Genomic DNA, 12,696 nt, shown 5'->3' with positions numbered 1-12,696 from the left:
CTCTTCTAATGTGGCAGAGAAAGAATACGAGACCATTGCAATGTTACTACAATGAATTCCCGATGACTCTCACCAATTCTTACAGACGCATTGTAAAAAGTACCCTATCCAGGAGCATCGCAGTTTGGGACAGCAACTGTTCTGCCCAAGACTGCAAGAAACTGAAGAGAGTGATGAAGCCAACCCAGTCTATCATGCAAACTAACTTTGTCTCTGCTGACTCTGTCTGCACTTCCCTCTGCATCCAACGTAAGTCAAGGACTTCACTGACACTGCCATTCTCTCTTCTCCCCTCTCCCATTGGGCAGAAGATACAAAGGCTTGAGTGGATGAACCACCAGATATCATGGTCCTGTCTGGCAATCCTCCATCTTGCTATTACTATATCCCCTTGATTGGGCCTTAATCGCCTTGTCTGATTTCCAATTGTTCCCAGTTCCATTAATTACAGTACACCTGGTTTCCATCAGGGAATGCAGGATAAGAACCCTGAAGTCACAGCAATGAGCTGCCAGTTCGTTGGTCAATTCTAGTGTGTGTAAACCTCGTTTCCTGATCCCTTAGGCCTGTAGTTCCTAGCTCTGCACCATTCCCTGGATATTCTATGTGAACCTTGTCTCCGAGTAAAGACGCTCCTGGGTGTCTTATCTGCCTTCGCGGCTGTGCTAGTGCCTCTCAACCCTGTCTCCGTGCCTGTGTCCTGCACTTGGGTTCATCCTCAGTCATGTCCTTGCAACACCAGACTCAAGGACAGCTCCTATTCCATTGCTCTCAAATCCTTGAAGATAAAATCCTGATCTTCCAGTTCATCTCGCTGAAGCCCTTACACTTTCTTTGTCAACCTGTACTGGATTTTATTAGTGACTATAATAATATATGCTTCATTCTGTTTCTATTTTTAAGCACAAGAGATTCAGCAGATGCTGGAACTCCACAAAATACCAGAGGAACTCAGCAGGTCAGGCAGCATCTGAAAAGAGGAATAAAGAGCACGTTTCAGGCTGAGACCCTTCATCGGTACACTGAATTAAGGACCCTTTATTCCTCTCCATAGCTGCTGCCTGACTTGCTGAGTCTCTCCAGCACTCAGTTCTCTATTTACTACCTTGATGTTCTCCTGTTTGGAATGATCTGTCTGGATGGCATGTAAAAGAGAAATATTTCACTGTATCTTGGTACATGTGACAATAGTAATGAGTATGAAATAATAGATTTTCAGGAGCATTCGTGCATTCATCAGTCATGGTGTTGAGAATGAAAGCTGACATCTAAGGTTGCAGCTGCATAAAGTGTTTTTTGACATTATTAGGAGTACTGTGGGCAGTTCTGGTCACTGTATTACAGGAAGGATACAAAGGCTTTGAAAGTGGGAGGCCAAGGGACAACCTGAGAAAAGTTTATAAAATTCAGAGTCTTCTTCCCGTGATGGAAATGTCAACCACCAGAGGACAAAATTTTAAGGTAAGAAGGGGAAAGTTTAAAGAATATTTGTGAGATAAGTTGTTTCCTTTTTGCAATAGAGCAGTACATGCTGGAACACACTGCTGGGGCAGGAGTCAGAAACAGGTACATCAGGGATGTGTAAGAGGTGTTTAGACTGGTAGGTAACCAGGCAGGAAGTGGAGGGATATAGGCCATGTGCAGGCAAATGGAATCAGTTAAGACTGGCATCACAGTTGTGGGCCAAAGAGCCTGTTCCTGTGTGGTACTGTTTGATATTCTATCTTTTGTGGAGGAAGAAGAGGATTAGAGAATGAATCTGAGCTTCGACTGCTGAAATCAAAGTTAAGTTTTCAGGCAGAAACTCTTCATCGAAACTGAAACTATCTTGCCCCAAAACATCGACAATTAAATTCTTCTCCATAGATACTACTTGATCTGCTGAGTTCCTCCAACATTTTGCGTGTGTTATTCTGGATTCCCAGCATCTGCAGAATTGCTTGTGTTTACTATTCAAGGCTGCTTAAGGCCAGAATGACGGGGGGAAACACCACGGTGTAGTGTAACGAGATCAGTGCGAGAATACAATCAACAATTTGCAATGGTGCTTTACAATTCAGAGCAGGATACCACTCACTCCTGAGAATGGGATAATGTGCCCATGGGAATTTTACTGGAATTCTTTGGTAATGTATTTTCTGGGAATGTCAATAACAGCCCAGCAATAATAGTCCACTCCCATGAGGTGTCAGCGGTTTAATTGCAATCTGAGTGAAGAGTTAAAAGGTCACTGAATTCAGCAAGATATATTACAGAAGGGTGTCCAGAATACTTGACTTCATTAGTTGGTGAAGGGAATATAAGAGCAGGGACATTTAGGAATATAAAACTACTGTTAGCTCACAACTAACTGAAATACTGTGTGCAGTTCTGATTGTGCCACTACCGAAAGGATGTAATTGTGCTCCAGAAAAGATTCACCAGGATGTCGCCTGAGAATGAGAGTTTCTGTCAAGGACAGGATAGATTCATTGTCTGTGGAATGAGGAGATTCTGGGTAGTGGTACAGAGACGCAAAACTAAGAGGGATATAGGCAGGGCAATAGAATAAAACCTTTACCATAACAGAGACCAATATCAAGATTCAAGTTTATAGTACTTATCACATCCACATCAAAAGAAATAGGGGAATGTGTTGTTTGCATTAACAACCAACACAACCAAGGGTGTGCTGGGGGCAGCCCACAAGTGTCACCGCACTTTCTGGTGCCATACCCACAATGCTCGACAAAACAGCACAGAACACAACAAGCAACAAAATAACGACAGCCAAACAAGCCCCATTCTTCTCTAACAACCACGCACGTTCACAGTCCCCTAACCCCAAGACAGGCCATCTTTTTCAGCCTCCAGCACACTCGGACATGCAGACAGTGGGCCCAGATCCCGAATACTAGGCCTCAAACGCCAGTCTTACATATTTGCAAAACCAGGGGATCATCAAACCTCCTGGCCACAAGGAACTCAGAAATTCTGTTTCAAGGTGTCCTAAAAGCAGAGGGCAAGGGATGAAAGGAAGGATTGAATATGGGAAAGAAATTCTTCATTCAGAGTATGGGGGGGGTGGGGGAATCTGGAATCTGTAAGGCAGAGATTCGCACAGCTTTTGAGAAGTATTTAACTGAAGACTTGAATTGCCAAGGCCACATCCTGGAAGATGGTATTAGTACAGGTAGGTACAGTCGACCTGCACTAATCCCACTACCTGTAATCCAGTTCCTTTGATAATCCGGCACTGATTTCAAATTTTCCGCACAAACTGTAATTTCAAATTTCTCGGGCCACCCTACCAATCTACTGCACTACATCTGTTCATGCGTTGGCTTGCTCTTGTAAGCACAGGCAGGCGATTCCTGCTTGTTTTATTAATATCATTTGCATGAGGCACGGCTGCCCGGCACCTGCCTGTGGCAGGGGAGCTGGCGCGTACTGGGTCAGTCCGCCTTCTCACTCACCTACCGGCAGTCGCGCACTGCCCTCTGGCGTCACCCGGCTGGCACTCCGTTCTCTTCTGCCTATGACCTCAGATCAGACGTGGCGACCCGCTGAACTTAAGCATATTACTAAGCAGAGGAAAAGAAACTAACAAGGATTCCCTCAGTAACTGCGAGTGAAGAGGGAAGAGCCCAGCGTCGAATCCCCGGCTGCCTGGGGGTTGCGTGAAATGTGGCGTATAGAAGACCTCCTTTCTCCAGCTTCTGCTTCTGCTCACCCAGATGTGCTGCCAGACAGACAGACACACTTTATTGATCTCAAGGGAAATTGGGTTTCGTTACAGTTGCACCAACCAAGAACAGTGTAGAAATATAGCAATATAAAACCATAAATAATTAAATAATAATAATAAGTAAATTATGCTAAGTGGAAATTAGTCCAGGACCAGCCTATTGGCTCAGGGTGTTTGACACTCCGAGGGAGGAGTTGTAAAGTTTGATGGCCACAGGCAGGAATGACTTCCTATGACGCTCAGTGTTACATCTCGGTGGAATGAGTCTCTGGCTGAATGTACTCCTGTGCCTAACCAGTACATTATGGAATGGATCGGAGACATTGTCCAAGATGGCATGCAACTTGGACAGCATCCTCTTTTCAGACACCACCGTTAGAGAGTCCAGTTCCACACCCACAACATCACTGGCCTTACGAATGAGCTTGTTGATTCTGTTGGTGTCTGCTACCCTCAGCCTGCTGCCCCAGCACACAACAGCAAACCTGATAGCACTGGCCACCACAGACTTGTAGAGCATCTGGTGACCAACATCAACAGTTTTTGAAGAAACTGTTGCGCCAGTTTCAGCACCAGCTCCTGATGCTTCACTCATTTTTCAAGATGAAGACGTTGATGATCCTGACAACCCCACACTTGCAGACATGTAACTTTGCCTGAAGGTATATTAAACGTCTCACTTTAGAAGCGGAAGTGCTCAATTGTTCTGTATAAGTTAATTCCTGTACATTTACCTTTACCCTTTATTTTATCTGTGCCTGTACAGTATATAACTTTATTAAAATTTCACTTGCTACTCATTTAATATTTCTGTTTCATTATTATCTAACTTGTACTGATTTACATGATACTTTAAAGGTATGATGAGGCGGTTAGCTATTGGTTAATGTGATCCTTCTGTAATTCGGCATTTTCACTGATCCGACACTAGATCATTGGCACTAATCTAGTCCCAATGGTGCCGGATTATGGAAGGTCAACCTGTACTTAATGGCTGGCATTGACCAGTTGGGCCAAAGGGCCTGATTCCATACTATATGATCCTTTGACACAAATCTGTATGATTCTAAAGCACAATGACTACAATTGCCTCAACCGAGCAGTTACAGGACACTAACCTCCATCAATGACATCTATGACAAAGGGGTTCCCTCAATCCTGAGTGGGATCAAATGCACCCAGTGAAACTACCATTTACTGCAAAATGATGAGCAACACACAAATGCTAGAGGAACTCCATGGGTCAGGCAGCATCAGCCTGCCTGAACAGTTGACATTTCAGGCCAAAACCCTTCATCTGGACTAAAAAACTGGCAGGATAATAGGGGAAACCAGGTGAGGATGAAGATAGGTGAGAGGGGAGAAGGGATGATGTGAGAAGCTAGCAGGGGATATGGAAAAAGTAAAGGGCTGGAGAAGGAGGAATCAAATAGCAGTGGAGAGTAGACCATGGGAGAAAGAGAAGCAGAAGGGACAGGTGAGGAGAAGAGAAGGGGTAAGAGGGAAACCAGAAGAGGGAATGGAAAATAGCGAAAGAGGGAGGGGGAGAAATTACTGGATGTTAGAGAAATCAGTGCTCATGCCATCAGGTTGGAGGCTACCCGGATGGAATATGAGGTATTGTTGCTCAGCATGGCAGTAGAGACAAGTCAGAATGGGAATGGAAAACTATAGTACCGCAAATCTGAAAACTATAGAGTAAGAGGCTGAGGCACCCTGAATGTTCATTCACAGGTGCTCACATGTGTCCTAACATAATGGAACACTTTCTCTCTTAGCTGCTGCCTGACCTTCTGAGTATTTCTAGCATTCTCTGTTTTGACTTAACGTTTCAAGCTTGCAGAGTTTAGCTTTTTGCTTGTTGCCCTCATGATTCAAGGGCTCAAAGAAACTGGGTTGGGCCTGACAAACTGCTGATGGCATATCCAATCTCACCCACGTCGTTGAAGTTGGATAGAGGTCTGTCCTGTACAAAGCTAAAACATGACTGATGGAACGTAACACCAGCCAAGACTTACAACATCAAAGTCAAAGTCAATTTGTTATCAAAGTACGTACAGTATACTTCACCATATACTACTGTCAGATTCATTTTCTTGCAGGCATTTATTGGAAAATAAAGAAATACAATAAAATTTATAAAAAATATACATAATCAAAGACTGAGGAACAACCAATGTGCAAAAGGCAAAATGTACAAATAAATATAAATACCTCTCCCCCACCTTTTTATTCTGTCTTTCCCCTTCTTTTCCAGAACTGAAGAAGGGACTCAGCCCAAAACGTTTACTGTTTATTCATTTCCACAGATGCTGCCTGAACTACTGAGTTCCTCCAGCATTTTGTGTGTGTTGCTTTGGATTTCCAGAAATTCCAGCGAAATTCCTCATGTTGATAATAATACTGAGAACCTGAATTGTGGAGTTTTTAAAGTGAGTCTGAGGGGTGTGAAATGAGTTCAGAGTTGAGTCGAGGTGAGTTAAGTTATCCATGCTAGTTCAAGAGCCTGATGGTTGTAGGGTAATAACTGCTCCTGAATTGGATGGTGTGGGACCTATGGCTCCTGTGCTTCCTGCCTAATGGCGGCAACAGGAAGAGAGCATGGCGTGGATGGTTGGGGTCCTTGATAATGGTCGCTGCTTTCTTCTGGCAGCTCTCATTGTAAATTTGTCCAATGGTGAGGAGAGGTTTGCCTGTGATGCACTGGGCTGTATTCTCCATCTTGTTGGGTGTCTTGGGTAATGCACCCAAACCGAACACAAAGAAATGGAACAGAGAGTGCACTGGGAACACATAGCAGATCAGGCAGCGTCAGCAGGGAGAACAAGGCAACTAGTAAGTGAGGGAAACAAGGGTGTTACACTGGGGGGGTGGGGATGGAGAGAACAGAGGTAGTGCCCATGATAGGATGCCTGCCAAATCAGTCAAGATAATAATGACCTTAAACTAGATGAGAAGCTAACAGATGATTCTGCTAGTTATTGATTGTGTAGTCAGAACTTAAGTGTTAATACATTTATTTATCGGGCATTAATCTGGCCTAATCAGATCCAAACCCAAAAGTTTACTAGATGTAGGGTCTTGACCCAAAACATTGACAACTCCACCTCCACTACAGATATTGCTCGACCTGCTAAGACCTGACAAGAGTAATCTTCTGTGTTGTCTGGCCATGCATCATGGGTATGCTACATTGACGAGAAAATGTTTCTTTTTTATTTGTGAGGAGGTGGGATTTGAGGGTTGATGATCATCCTGCCTTTCGTTTCTGCCGAAGGGTTCAGAGACACTGACCGTACTTTTTTCCATAGATGCTGCCTGGCCCGCTGGGTTCCTCCAGCATCTTGTGTGTGTTGCTTGGATTTCCAGCGTCTGCAGATTCTCTCTTGTTTGCCTTTCTTTTCCTTCTTGGTTTCACGGCTACCCAGAGAATTGCAGAATTTCAGAGTTGTATACTTTGACAATAAATGAACCTTTGAAATGGGTGGCGACACGGGGCAGCCCCTAGCATGTCCCTAGGTTGTGCTGGTTGTTAACACAAAGGATACATTTCACTATATGTTTTGATGTACATGTGACAAATAAGTCTCAATCATTTGCTGGCCCAATCAATAGTGGTGATGAATCAGCAGATAGGAAGAGGATTAAAAATTTTGCTGAGTGGTTCTACAACAACCACTTCCCACTCAAAGTCAGCAAAATCATTGACTACAGGAGGAAGAAAAACTGAAGGTCAATGAGACAGTCCTCATTAGAGGATCAGAGGTGGAGAGGGTCAGTAACTTTAAATTATCATACCAGAGGATCGGTCCTGGGACCAGCACTTAAAGGCCATCACAAAGAAGGCACAGCAGCTCCTCTACTTTCTCAGATTTTCTGACAATGAAGCAGCTTGGAGTCTTTACCAGGTCTCATGCAATCCCATTGGTAATGATCCCCAGCTCTCACATGGCCCTTGTGGCTAAAGGGATCGGGGGTATGGAGAGAAAGCAGGTACAGGGTTCTGAGTTGGATGATCAGCCATGATCATACTGAATGGCGGTGCAGGCTCAAAGGGCCAAATGGCCTACTCCTGCACCTATTTTCTATGTTTCTATGTCTCATGTAATCTCATTGGTCAGGGTCTCTCAACCCTCACGTAATCCCATTGGTCATGGATCCTATCTTTCAGATAATCTCAATGATCGTGATGTCCCCACTCTCATGTAATCCCCTTGGTCATGGTGTCCCAACTCTAATGCAATCCCATTGGTCAGGAGACCCCAGCTTTCACGTTATCCCATTTGTCATGGTCCCCAGCTCTCACAAAGTCCCATTGGTCACGGTGCCCCAGCTCTCACAAAATCCCGTTGCTCTTGGTCTGCCTACTGTTGCGTAATCCCATTGGTCATGGGGTCCCAGCTCTTGCATAATTTCATTGGTCATGGGGTTCCAACTTTCAGGTAATCCCATTGGTTATAGGGTCCTATCTTTCACTTAATCCCATTGGTCATGGAGTCCCAGCTCTTGTGTAATCGCATTTTTCATTGTTCCTCCCTTTAAGTGTTAATATTTTGTGCTTCAAATTGTTTTATTACATAAGGTTAAAAATTTTCAATTATTTAAATAATATATTTACCTTAGTTTTCTATTTTTGGACTGAATCCTGTGGTACTCTTGCAGTCACAGCCCCTGACTGAAATCTGATCTATGTGTTCCTGCTCTGTGCTTCCTACCTCTATCTGTATCAATATACCATCTCCAGTCCAATACGCTTTAACATGTACCTGTATCACCACGCCGCATCACACTTCCATGGCCAAGACAACATCCAGATCACAGAGTTAGACTCTCGAGTGCAGAGGACTAGCTAGTGCAGATAAAGGCATGGAACTTTATTATGGAGTTATTATTATTATTATTTATACATGGAGTTAGCATTAGGGTTAGGAAACTGTCATCCCATTACAAGGGACTGAGTCAACAAGGTATGGCCCATTCTATTTCCTAATCTATTAATATATTGATCCTAATAATCTTTCCTTCTGCACTCACTGCGACAGCAGCTCCCTGAAAATAAATTTTGTTTATGAAACTATCTAGAAATCCTAACCCACCCAGAGGAGTGAACAATATGCTAAAGGTCTCTGATGTAACTGCCCAGATATTGTACCAAAACTAACTGAGGTAATTTATTGGTAAGTGTGTTTGTAAATGAATAGTATATTCACTTTACAGCATGGAAGGGAACTATTCAGACCATTTCCTGTCTCAAAGCAGAGCTACCTCATCAGTCCCATTCCTCCCCTTTCTCTGTGGTTCCTTTGTCATCTACCAATGTTAAGGTGTAATATATAGTTGTAGTACATCATTGGGATGTGGGAGAAACCAGAGCTCCCAGAGGAAATCCATGCAGTCATAGAGGAAGCATGCAAACTCCACGCAGACAGCAGTGGAAGTGGCTGCAGCTTTGAGTCAGCAGTTCTACCAACCACAGTGACCCCTAGTGGAGGGGAAGAGAACTGCACATTTCTGTGGGAGTGAACTGAGTTCTCTCTGGTGTGCTGACCAGTCTTAATCCCTCAGAAGCCATTACAGGAACAGATTATGTGTTTCTTTTTGAGTGGCATGGAGCCCTCTACAGCCTCAGAGCTGCTGAGACTCAGGTTCAATCCTGACCTCCAGCGCTGTCTATGTGGAGTTTGCATGTTCTCCCTGTGACTGTGTGGGTTTCCTCCAGGTGTTCTGGTTTCCTCTTACATCCCAACAACATGTGGGTAGGTTAACAGTCTGCTGTAAATTATCCCTCAATATAGTTAAAGGGCAAAAAGAATATGTTGTTTTAATTTCCATGAACACCACTGTAAAAATTATACTAAACACATGCCCCCACACCTTAAGTAATAATACTCTGCACTAGGAAAAGGTCATTGGAATAAAGTAACCAGCCCTGTTTTCATTGGTCACTTCTCTTCATTAGATCCCTTAATCCTTATTTCACACTAAAAGCAAGTAAAATTCCCTTCAGATGTGCTTGTTACCATGCCATTGCATGAAAAAGTCTCTCAAGAGACTATTTACCATATCTACCACCTTCAGACAGGTGGCCTACTCCTTGCGGGATGTGGTGGGGGGACTGGGAAGTGGAAAATTGATCTGAGTGGTGTCATGTTTATCTGAGGGAAGTGAACCCACGGAACTACATTGTGAGCACAGCAAAGTTCGTCAGCAAACCAGCCTTCCTTCCTTTGATTCTATCTAAGCTGCTTGCTGCCTCAGGAAACTGGCCAACATAATCAAGAACCCCTCCCATATCAGTTAGATTCTCTTCCCCTGTCTCCAGACAGGCAAAAAAAATGAAAAAGCTCGAAAGCATGGGCCACCAGGCTCAAGGAGAGCTGCTATCCCCACTGTTATTAGATTGTTGGGTGGATCAATCATATGAACTCTTGATCTCGCAATCTACCTTATGGCCCTAACACTACCTGCACAGCACTTTGTCCATAACTATGACACAGCACTCCATGGCCACGTCATTAGGTACGTCTGTAGACTTGCTCGTATCTAATCAGCCAATCATGTGGCAGCAACTCCATGCATAAAAGTAAGCAGGCATGGTCAAGAGGTTCAGATGTTGTTCAGAGCAAACTTCAGAATGGGGAGTAAGTGTGATCTAAGCGACTTTGACTGTGGGAATAATTGTTGATGTCAGACAGGGAGGTTTAAGTATTTCAGAAACTGTTGATTTCCTGGGATTTTCACACACAACAGTCAAGTTTACAGAGAATCATGCAAAATATTTTTTTTAAATCCAATAATAAGCACTTCTGTGAGCAAAAACACTTTGTTAGTGAGAGAGGTTGGAGAAGAATGGCCAGACTGGTTCAAGCTGACAGAAAGGTGACAGTAACTGCACGTTGCAACAGTAATGTGTAGAAGAGCATCTCTGAGTACACAATCCATGAAACCTTGAAGTGGACGGGCTACAGCCACAGAAGACCATGAACATACACTCAGTGGCCACTTGATGTACTTCTGTATGGTGTGAACTGTCTAAATGACATGTGAACAAAAGCTTTTCATCCTATGTTTGTGCATGATGTGACTAATAAAATCAATAATGCTATCTACACATCATTTAGAGTACAGCTCAGAATACAAATAAGGACGCAGGGGAGCCCAGGACCAGAGGCACAGCCTCAGAGTAGAAGGTCATCCCTTTAGAAAGGAGATAAGGAGGAATTTCCTTATCCAGAGGGTGGAGAATCTGTGGAGGCCAAGTCATTGAGTATATTTAAAGTGGAAGTTGATAGATTCTTGATTAATACGAGCATCAAAGGTTGGGGGAGAAAGTGTGAGAATGGTGTTGAGGGGGTTAATAAATCAGCCAGGATGGAGTGGCAAGCAGACTTAGGGTGCCAAATGGCCTAAATCTACTCCTGTGTCTTACCATCCTGTGAAATAATCAGAATGTAAAATGTAGCTATATTTTAATATCTCAACATGGTACAATGATATTTAATATACAGCACCTGCAACATTTGTTACAAAACATTGAGATGGCAGAGCACATACATATATTGTTTGGCCCCTGACTTGCCCCACCAGGTCCCAATGTTCCTGGATGGAACTGGGACTGAGCTGGTGTGCAAAATGGCAGCCAGGAGTGCAGACGACTGACCGACTTTGGGCTTTGAGATGGAAGTCTGAAATCCTCATCAAAGTCTGAATTCTCTCATGCAAAGCTATCCTCAACTCTATCGGGAAATTTCAGAAATCTTGACAAACTTCCTATGTTGTTTACTCCTGAGAGGGTGGTAAATGATTGTGATGCTGAATCATAAGACCATAGATTCCACAGATTTACCACCCTCTGGCTAAAGAAATTCCTTCTCATCTCTGTTCTAAATGGTCTATTTTGAGGCTGTGCCATCTGGTCCTATACTTTGCTACTACAGGAAACATCATCTGCACAACCGCTCTATCTAGGCACTTCGATACTTAATAGACTTCAATGAAATCCTCCCTCATTCTCCTCAACTAATTCTTCCACAGAAAGCGTGAGATAGCAAGAAGTGAGAAGGATTCAGAGGATTGTAAATTAGCAGAGAGCTGATGTGTCATTAAAGCTAATATAACTCTGCTCCCTCTCATTAACATCCTGTTGCAAAATGGCACCGCCTCAGAGGGGTACAAAGCTGTGTTCATTCCGATATTAATTTATTTTTATAAATTCAGAGAAATTGAGCCTTGTAAGAAGTGAGCAGTGTTAAAACTGCTCCAGACAATTTTGAAAAGATTATTTCAGAGAACTCTGCAAATGCAGATAGTAGCCCATTCCGTCAGTAATTCTTTCAATGAGTAAGATCATCCAGCTGCAGCTAGGGACCCACTTCCATCAGTCTCTTACTGAATAGTGGATAAGACAGCCCACAGAAGGCAGAGATGTAACACCAACTGGAATTACGTTTCTGTTGAGATTCCAAGACATTTGGAGCCATGAATCTAACCGGAAAACAACATATTGGACAGACATTCTCTGGTAGCCTCACCACTGACCACCACGTGTGATTTGTTCTGACACCAGACCATGGGTCCAATCCTGATCGTGGCCCCATTCCAGTCAATTTGGTGGCTCGGTAACAGCCCAGCATCCCTGGCCACCTCTGTGGCAGTGAGGTGAATAACAACTGCCCATGCATTGGATGCAAAGGGGTTTCAACCCTGAAACATTAACTCTTTCTCTTTGCACCGATTCTGCCTGACCTGCTGAATGTCTCCAGCATTTTCCATTTTATATTGCATGTGCAGAGTTGTGGCACAGGCCAGTCTATCACAAAAATAAAAACCGTCTCACCGTCGGCACTGCCCTGTGCCTCAGGAAAGTGGCTGACATAACCAAAGACCCCTCCCACCCCTCCCCTCACCTCACATCACACAAATGATACAAAAGCTTGAGAACATGTACCACCAGGCTCAAAGGCAGTCTC

Source organism: Hypanus sabinus, chromosome 19 (assembly GCF_030144855.1).
Source record: "Hypanus sabinus isolate sHypSab1 chromosome 19, sHypSab1.hap1, whole genome shotgun sequence".
Taxonomy (NCBI): Eukaryota; Metazoa; Chordata; class Chondrichthyes; order Myliobatiformes; family Dasyatidae; genus Hypanus; species Hypanus sabinus.
The sequence above is the reverse complement of the archived record's forward strand: the minus strand, read 5'-3'. Positions refer to the sequence as shown.